Source organism: Gracilinanus agilis, chromosome 1 (genome assembly GCF_016433145.1).
Source record: "Gracilinanus agilis isolate LMUSP501 chromosome 1, AgileGrace, whole genome shotgun sequence".
NCBI classification, from domain to species: Eukaryota; Metazoa; Chordata; class Mammalia; order Didelphimorphia; family Didelphidae; genus Gracilinanus; species Gracilinanus agilis.
This window is the reverse complement of record NC_058130.1, coordinates 363,195,708-363,205,713: the sequence shown is the minus strand read 5'-3', so window position 1 is coordinate 363,205,713 and position 10,006 is coordinate 363,195,708. Positions and strand designations below refer to the sequence as shown.

The following is a 10,006-nucleotide window of genomic DNA, read 5'->3' as shown; positions in this document are numbered from 1 at the left end:
TTAGGAAACTATTTTGATAATCTAGGAATGGTCAAAAGGGTCTGATTTAGAGTTGTAGCTGTATGAATGGAGAGAAGGGGGATGCATGTGAAATACCGTAGAGGTAGAATTTGGAGTCAATTGGTGTATAATTTAAACTTTGCTTTCCAGGACTCTAAATTCCAGCATCCCATTTACATATCAACATTATGTACTAATGTAGGGAAGATATAAGTTTTGTGTAGCTCCTCCATCTCTCTTTTTCCCCAGGAACTTGGTTTGTGGAGGTTGGGTGAGTGCTAGGCAGGAGAATTTCATTCACGTGGTTATACTTAAGTTTTCTTCTTGTATTTCTTCTACTTAATGTGATTATTAATAAATCTTATAAAATATAATACTTGGAGTTATTGGATATTAATTTAAATCTAACATTTTTGGCAAGCCACAAAGGAATAGAATCCTGGAATTTTTAAAAGAAAGCCTTTGACTAAAAGATAGGAAGCAAAAAAATTTTGCTTCTGCTGATAACCTGTTTTTCACAATACTTTTTTTTTTTTTTGCTGACTGCCCCACCCTAGGGCTCCTGACTGAAATGGCTGAGCAGCTTCTCACCTCTTCTGATGTCCCCAAGCTACTGCAGTCCACACTGGATTGCCTGAGGGTTCGAGAGCTATTTAGAAGCACCTTGTTTTTTCTGTGCAGAGGGTGAGGTATAAATCCCCTTCTTCCCCTTCCCCTCTCCCCCACCCCCATGGGTCTCAGGCCTGAGCTAGCTGCTTTTCAACAGGGGAATATAGTGTGGAGCAGCCAAACTACACTATCCACCTCAATTCCAGCCTGGCTAACCCAGTGGGGCTTCCATGCTCCTGGATGTGGGGGTGGGGACTGAGGTGTCACAGGGCCACTGGGATTTACCCCTGGGAGGGAGCAATGGAACTCTTCTTCCAAACATTCCTTGTGAGGCTCTTACCCCTAGCCAGTACATATTAGGGCAGTGCCACCTATAGACAGAAAGTAGATTTGCAACCAGTTTAATAAGTAGAATTCCAAGCATGGCCCTCTCCACGAAAGAGCAGTGCATAACTAAAATTTTAGAATGTCTTTTCTTACTACTGTTCCTGGGAGTACTTTTCCTTGCTGTTAGCTTGAGTAATCTCAAGATTCAGAAGAGAGATTCATTCCCCTTACTGCCTAAGCACGCCCAGTCTCTGCAACACATCCATTATGGAGTTTGTCCACACTATGCTTAGTGCATAAATTTCCCTCAGTATGGGGAACCCCAGAAGTGTGACCAAAGGAATCTAGATGGATGATGATACTTGGGAGGGGAAGGAACCTTAAAGAATCTGGAGGTAAATTTTAAGCCTTTTTCAGACTCCATTGCTTTGTTGATATTAACTGTTTCAGTTTGTACCCCAAAATAGCGAAGAATCCTCTGTAATGCAGCTATCCAAATGGGAGAAAAGGACTCTTGAATTCATTGCTCACATCCTGTCATGCTTATTGTATTTGCTGATTATTTTAAGATTCAACTTTTTTTTTAAGCTCACATGTTGATCTAATCTAATATATTCGGTTATACTATGTCATTTTCAGCTACTGTGTTTTGGCCATTAGCTATATATGCTGTTACATTGTCTTTATTTGTACCCTCCCTCTATGACTGGACTGGAGAAAATACCATTATAAAAGCTCATAAACAACTTGGACAAACCCTTTTCCATGGCAAAAACATAGGTCCCTATGGATGCTGCGTTTGTCACTAGATCCATCGAGGTCACTTAATAGCCTTTTGTTCTTTTTTGCCTTTGTTAATTGTCACATAGATGATGTTGGATGGACTCCATCAAACTGGTTACAATCTGTATCAGTAACTTTGAAAAATTTAATGAGCTAAAAATTTCAATGGACTTTAACAGGTCTTCAGAAGTAATTTTCAAATATCTAGGAGCACCACTACCTCTGACTGATCATTTGCCTACCTTTGACTTGTGTGTAACAAGAGGTAATGGTCCATTTAGTAGTTGAAGTGAAGTGCTGTAGCACTGTTGTATTCCCTACCTCCGAATTTATAAAAATGTAATGGATGAGACATCAGAAGTGATTTTCACTATTGTATTCCTTGCCTACACATTGCAATTGATGGGACACATAAGTGTGTTATGGCTGTTACAGTCTCATACCAGAGGAGGGAGGGTTTCTCAAGGGGCTTGGTTACCCCATGATGGATTATAATTTCAGCTGGGAGGGGGGAGCATTTCCCAAGGGGCTCAGTTACCTTGGACTTTTTAAAAAAAATTTATTTGTAACTCTTCAGCTTATTATACCTTTCCACTAGAATGATCTAGATTCTTGGTGACATTTTAGACCCAAAAAGTTTTCGTCAGTAGTACAGAGGATTTTTTTCCCCTGGTTTCTCCTGTCACATTTTGGAATGATGGCAATAATAGACTTTGTTAGGAATATCTCAGCTAAAGTTGACAGATTGGCTAGTTTTGGAGAACTTGTGACAAGAATCCATGAGCTTCATAGGTTTTTAAAATATCACACAGTAAATGTCTATAGAGACCCATGTGAATCCTAATGATAGTGAGTTGGTTTGCTATTGTCATTAAATGGGCTCTTGTGATTTTGGGGATTTTGGTATTTCTTTGAATGTGCATTAGCTGCTATAGTACTGTTTTAAAAAGTTGTTACTTGTCCTCACACTGTGGATCATGACCAAGTTAAAAAAGAAAATGGATCTCATTTTTGGGTGGGATTGATAAGATTCCGTGCCAAGACAATGGACTTGAACTTATTTTGGGGTTGGAGGAAGCAGCTGTTTGGCAATATCAGACACAGAATTCCCTTGTGCCAGATTCAGACTTTTACCAAGTACCTCAGTTTGGCTGCCATTTTGACTCCCCTATCACTGAGAGCAAAGGTAAATTCAGACCAGGGAATGATATTTCCTTTCTACTTCAAAAATCTAGTCCTTTTTCTTTCTTTTATGGTATGAAAATTTTCTGTAGTCTTGGCTGCTGATTGGGTAAGTGTATAATTGCTACTATAGGCTTGTGGGACATATATCACTTTATTCAGGCCCTGATTCAAGGACCTGTTATGGGCTTAATGTTCCTTACATAGAATTTTTATGCATGAAACTTTGATATTTTATGTTTCATTCAGAAGTTACTTTTTTCTCTTTTATTTAAAAAATTTTTATTTTGAATATTTTCCCCTAGTTATTTTATTTTATGTTTTTGATTTTCTTTTGACACTTGATACATATACCTCATAACTCAGTGATGTGTCCTGGGATGATCAATGTATTGGTCAACATCCTCCTCAGAGGGGATTGTATTAGATTTATAAAAATTTTTCTTGTTTAAGAGTAATTTTAGGATAAGAAACTTGCTACCTCCCCGAAGGAGAAGGAGCTATAAAGAAACCACACACTGCACCAAAAGATCCAGAGTGAACTTTGGGATATAGTGAATTGAACTGTGGGGGGTGGATGTACACTCTTATGCCAAAGGGTATTGCCCCCTAATTGGCTTTTTGTCAATGCACCTGGCAATCAGTGGTTTTGTTCTCTTTCTCTTTTATTTCCCTCTTATCCCCAAATTATTGTAATTTCTCCTTAGAAAGTGCAATATTGTATCTATCTCTAGTTAAAGATCTTTAGAGATATAAGTTGGTTATAGGTAATGATTCATTGGGGAAACTAGGCATGTAAATCTGGCAGATTTCTACATGTTTGTTTCCCAATGGAATCACAAGGGGAATTGTATAATTAGAATTTTGCTCCCCAAGACTCCAAATCCCAGTATCCCATTTATGTATCTACGTTATGTACTAACGTAGGGAAGATATAAGTTTTGTGTAGCTCCTCCCTCTCTCTTTTTTCCTGGTAATGCAGTTTGTGGAGGTTGGGTGAGTGCCAGGCAGGAGAATTTTATTCATGTGGTCATACTTAAATTTTGTTCTTGTATTTCTTCTACTTCAAGTGATTACTAATAAACCTTATGAAATATAACACTTGGAATTATTGGATATTAATTTAAATCTAACATTGGCCAGGGGGAATAGAGAATACTGAAGTATGGTGATCACTCAAGTTGTAATTTTGAGCTTTGGGAAAGACTATAGTTCTCTCATTTTTTTCCCCTTGGAATGTTAACTTTGAAATTCCTATAGGTCACCAATAAAACCACCCAAAAATTATCTTATAGAGCTAGAACCTCCCCTCCCCCCACAAAATATATCTGGAAGAACAAAAGACCTGGAATAGCAAGAGAATTAATAAAAAATTATGAAGGAAGGTGGCTTAGTTATAATGGATCTCAAACTATATTATAAAGCAGCAAATAAAGAATTAAATATGACCGAGAATGATTGAACAACAACAAAATAGTCTAAAATGTTTTTCCTCCAAGATGACAAGGTATTTTAAGAATAGTTTTTAGGGGTTTTACTCAAAAGAGGGAAATAGTGACTTCCAGACATCCAAACATGAAAACCAACTGTGTGAGAGTTGGACTCTTTTAATAGTCCTCCAAGCTTAGGTAGATGAAAGCCAGGCTTTGCTGGGAAACTCATTTTATATTTATATATACACACATCTATCTATCTATCTATCTATCTATCTATCTATCTATCTATCTATCTATCTATCTATCTATCTAATAGTGTACTATTATGTAGAGATGGATGCATGGAATCTCTGCAAAGATACAGGGACAGCCTCACCCAGAATTCCAGGGGATCCCCGTGGAGAACTTTGGGTGAGGGGTGCTTGAGAGGAGTTGGCTGTTGCTTTGTGGGGGTTGAGGTGAACAGACTCACTGCTTACTGCTCCTGACTTGGGGGTTCACTTGAGTGGCCATTGTGGCATAAGCCAGTGTGGTTTCTACTCAGGGGTTAGCCTGTTTGTTTGCTAGAATTAATCTTTATCAATATCATTATAATAATTATTTAGTGATTTAGTGATTAGATATATAAATTATTTAACAAGAGAGCCAGTTCAGTTAGGTGCCTTCACCCCCTCCTGTGGGGGGGAAGGGCAGCTTCAACCTAATAGATCAGGCTCACCTTTCCTTATCCAAATACCTTCATTAACTCCTCTAGTTTTCCTTTTTACTTCTTAATATAAGCTTTACCTTCAAAATCTGTGCCTGGAAATTATTTGGGGGAATACTCACAACTCAAGTCTGGTCATCTAGTTTGAATCCTGTCAGCTGCCAGTTTTAAGAAGATCATTTATCTCAGTCCTCAACAGTTAGATAGCTAGCTTCTACTTATTCTTCTATCAGACCTGTGAGGAATATAAATTAAAGAAAGGGAACATCATTGGTTCAGCCATAATAGAAACTTACCAGAAGAATCTTAGTCAGTCTCCATTTTCCAACTGAAGCATCAACTGTTTAGGGGGGAGGGGTTTGAGATCCAGGAGTGTCTAACCCCCTCCTTTCTCACTGAAGCCTGTCAATCAGTGTCTGTGACTTGAAGGTTTACTGGCCCTGACACATTTATCTGCTTCTCCAAATTATCTGTTATTATCATCATAACAACACACACATATATAAAGGCAAACAGGGTTAAGTTACTTGCCTAGGTTCACATAGTCATGACTGAACCAACAGAACAACAAAAGGGAATAGACACCCTCTTCATCAACCCTTCTTAAAATCTTTAGTTTCTCTTAAATTTTTATGCAAAGCACTGTGGGTATAGAAAGATGAAAGAGATAAAGTTCTCCCCTTAAGGAATTTATAATGTGGGATTTATAGTATACATGGGGATGAAGTTTGTGGCTAGAGACAATAGGCTTAAATACACAAGGATTAGTATAAATCCCCATGAAAAATAGTGCAACAGACTCATAGGCTGGAGGGCAGGTTGTTAAAATTCAGAATTTAGCCAAATCAACCCTACTATATGTATCCAGGCACTACACTGGACACTGGGCTGACATCTTACAAAGTAAGACATTACCTGTCCAGCTATGGCTTTTCTCTTCTTTGCTCTTCACTCTTGATTTTGGCTTGTAATAGTTGTGGCCAGAGGACTATTAAGTCAGTTGTTATTCACATCTTTTGTGTGAGGAGTGGTTTCATTGTGGGATTGGGAGTCAGAGGCTGAGGTCTATTTTTAGCTTTGGTAACTGCCTAAGGATTATGTCACCTTGGCAAAAGCCTGTCTTTGACTGTGGCCTTCAGATTCATTAGTAAAACACTCACTGTGGTCATTTAAAGGCAGAATGTTGGTGAAATGTGTGGGTTTCAATAGAAAGAGCATCAAATTTTGAACTCGAGGGACCTGAGTTGAAACACTGAGTTTACTATATTAACTACTTGTATGACTTTAGAAAAGTGGTTTCAGGGACATATTAGAGCCAGCAGAAACCCAATTAAAAAGAGAGCCAGTTGTTAAAATTTCAGTGTGAGCATTTACAACTTGGATATCAAGGAAAGTTACAAATCAGGGCTTGATTTATGGTTTTATTGATTATGTAAACTTAAGAAAGTAATGGAGAAAATATTAATATTGTAGGTTAAATCTAATAGTTTGTATGTACATTTTGTCCCCCTAGAGAGCTGATTGTTAAACATTTACCAGTATACCTCTGACATCCCAGTTCTCATTTTCTTCATCTGTAAATAGAAGGTGATGAGCTAACTTTCTTCTAACGTCTCTTCTAGTTCTATTCTGGAAAGGTCTGGAAGGTCATACTTTCAAGTAGTGTGATTTTTATCAATAAGTAAACTCAGTTTTGTAAACTACGTTTCAAGGGTGCCCATGTGTCCCAGTACAGGCTATCAAGGAGTATTATTTATTTTTTTTAATTATGCTGGGTACAGCTCAATTAATAGTTGATCTGAAAAAAACAAACACTCCCTCCCCTCCCCCTCATGCCTTTTCCTTCAAGGAAGTCCTCTCACCCTTTGCTTTGCCTCAAGAGGTTTTTGCCTTCATTTTCTATCCTTATTTTAAATTATTAACCATGGTTGCTGTAGAAAGAATTCTGGATTTGGAGTCAAAGAACCAAGATCAAAACCCCACTTTGCTACTTATTGGTCATGTGGTCTCAGATAAACAGATATCTCCTTGATGAATGTTCTCTCTTCTGGTTTGAGGTAAGATGTAATCTTGTTCCCAGTAGAAGAAAACATATACTCTTGCACATTCTTTGGTCAATTCTAAAGTATGTAACTCCTCTGATTTCTGTTTACTTTTCACACATAGTCTTGATGGTCTTTTGGATAACCAGAGGTGGAAGGAAACTAAAGGAACAACTATAAGCCCGGTGTTACTCACCTTCTTGGGAGGGATCAGTAAAAATGGCAGTGAGGCTTCCCTTATCCCCCAAAGTATGGTAACTCTTGGATAAGTGAAGGAAGGAGCATGCTTTTAACCATGGGCTATCCCTGCTACTCACAAAGGAAGTGAACCTTAGAGAAGAGTGGGCTGTGGGCTAGATCCCAAATCAGATATCTATCTATGCTGAGCTGAGTCTGTCTGTCTGTCTGTCTATCTATCTATCTATCTATCTATCTATCTATCTATCTATCTATCTATCCCTCTTTCTGTCTCTCTTTCTCTATCTATCTATATCAGATGGCCATCTTTGAAAATTTTCCCAAAGTAAAATGAATCATTATAAAACATTGTCAAGAAGGGACAGTAACTCTTTGGAGTTGACAAACTATTAATACCTACTGAGGGTCGTTGTTATTGACTTAAGTCTAGATAACCAGGGATTTGGAGAGTCACAATTGCATATCCTTGCTGAATGTTTATGTGTATATATAAAACTATCTTTGCTTAGTGTTTTATATTATGATAATTATTAACATTTAATATAATTTAACATAATGTATTACATAATACATTTAATATAGAATTGTTATATTTAATATATACAATATTATCTTTGCTTAGTGTTTGTTTATATTTGTTAGAATGATTACATTTTTTTTTTTTTGCCTTATTGATTCAATCTCTGAGATATGGAATTTGCAGTTGAGATCAACCTGTATATGGTTCAAGCCACAGGGAGGATAGAAGACCTAGCAGATCTTAAGAATGAGCGGATGAACTGTAGTTACTTTGGCTAAAACCTTTACTGAAATATGTCCCTAGAGCCTGAGCTCCTAATGTTGCACATTTTGCTTCAATCATATATTCAGGAGATACTTTGTGCTTCCTAATATTGTTTTTTATTAAATAATAATAACTCTCAGAGTACTTTTCACCTCTCAGGCACTTTCCTCATTCTCCTTTGTATTAAATTTATTCATACTTGTGTCTTTCTCCACTCTAGTCTTCCTAATGGCATGTGTGGAGGCAACATTGTATTCTTTATTTCCCTAAGACTTTCTTCATCCTTTTGTTCTTTCACTCCTTTGTTTCTTCATTCAATCATTCATTTGTATATTCATTTGTTTGACCTTTCCTTCCTTCTTTTCTTCCTTCCTTCCTCTCTTCTCCCCCTTCCTTCTTTCCCTCCCCCTCTTCTTTCCTTTCTGATTAAAAAAATTTAAAAATTAAATTGTCCGATGGAGGGAGACTTGGGGGAAAGATGGGAACCTTACGGAGGAGCCCTCTGATACTTCTGTTCCGCAGCCCGGGCATGTATCCTGGTCTCAGCCTTCCGGAGTCCAGGCTACCCTATCTTTTTGTTCGGAGAAGCTTACAAGATTGTTACCAGAGGAGAGGCTGCCTCCAGAAGTCAAGTATGTGACCACTGGCCAAGAGGAGTACAGTGACGAAAGAGAGGCGACCTTCCTGCTTCCACTAGGAACTCCGGGAGATTGCTGTAAAGCCCAGCAATCTCAGTCTAAAGAGCTTCCTGCTCGCTCTATCAAGTCAAGTCCCAAGGAATTCCCCTTTCAACCTGGGGACCTTCTTTACGCAGAATTCCAAAAAGGCGAAAATACATTTAAAAGATTAAGTTGGAGGCTACAGGACAGTTAAGCAGTAACTGGGGAGTAATTCCATACGAAGAAATGATTGGGAAGTTACCTGGCCAATTATTTAGAAGTTCCCGTGGTCACCACGTTATGCTGAGAAGACCAGCATTGGAGGAGTTTGTTTTATTGATGAAAAGAGGGCCTACTATATCGTATCCAAAGGATATGAATATGATGTTGATGATGATGAATATTAAACAAGGTGATATCATTTTGGACGTTGGCTCTGGTTCTGGTGGAATGAGTTTGTTTTTATCACAAGCAGTTGGAGTACAGGGACAAGTTAAAAGTTTTGAAATTAGAAAAGACCACCACAACCAGGCTAAGAAAAACTACAAGTGCTGGTGTGATGCATGGAAGATTAGTCATATAGAAGAATGGCTAAATAATGTGGATTTCATTCATAAGGATATTTTGGAAGCTGCTGAGGACATAGAATCCATAATATTTGATGGGGTGGCTTTGGACATGCTAAATCCTCAAATCGCCTTGCCTATTGTATATCCAAATCTTAAGCAAGGTGGCATATGTGCAGTATATCTAGCAAATATCACACAGGTAATTGAACTTTTAGAAGGAATTCGTATCTGCAAACTTTCACTCTCATGTGAACAGATAACAGAAGTTCTTCTTAGAGACTGGTTAATATGCCCAGCAAAAAGGAAAGATGGCACTTTAGCCCAAAGAGTACAGCCTAAAGTCAGTGTGGATTTAAAGTTACAATCCAAAAGGGAAATTGAAACAGAAGAAAGTGAGAATATACAAGAGAATGATTATGGTGAATCACTTCCTGGTTTTCCATATAGCTCAGTTCCCTACATTGCTAGACCCTTTCATTGTCAAGGTAATTATAATCACACAGCTTTTCTTGTCAAATTAAGGAAGTTCAACCCAGAACATTAACCAAGTACTCCAGATGGCTGACTACAACTAATTTCAAGATTGCAAAGTACCAAGATAAACTTAATATTGTAAATGATCATTTTAACAGATTTGTTGTTTTATCTTTGTTATTACTTTGATTTACAAATCTTTATTTATATACAATTTAAAAAATATGAAAGCTAAAT

General features: G+C 37.7%; 1 pseudogene; it reads left to right on the top strand.

Moving 5' to 3' along the window:
- The first annotated feature begins 571 nt into the window (after positions 1–571).
- LOC123251782 lies at positions 572–9,839 on the top strand (annotated as a pseudogene).
- The last annotated feature ends 167 nt before the right edge of the window (positions 9,840–10,006 follow it).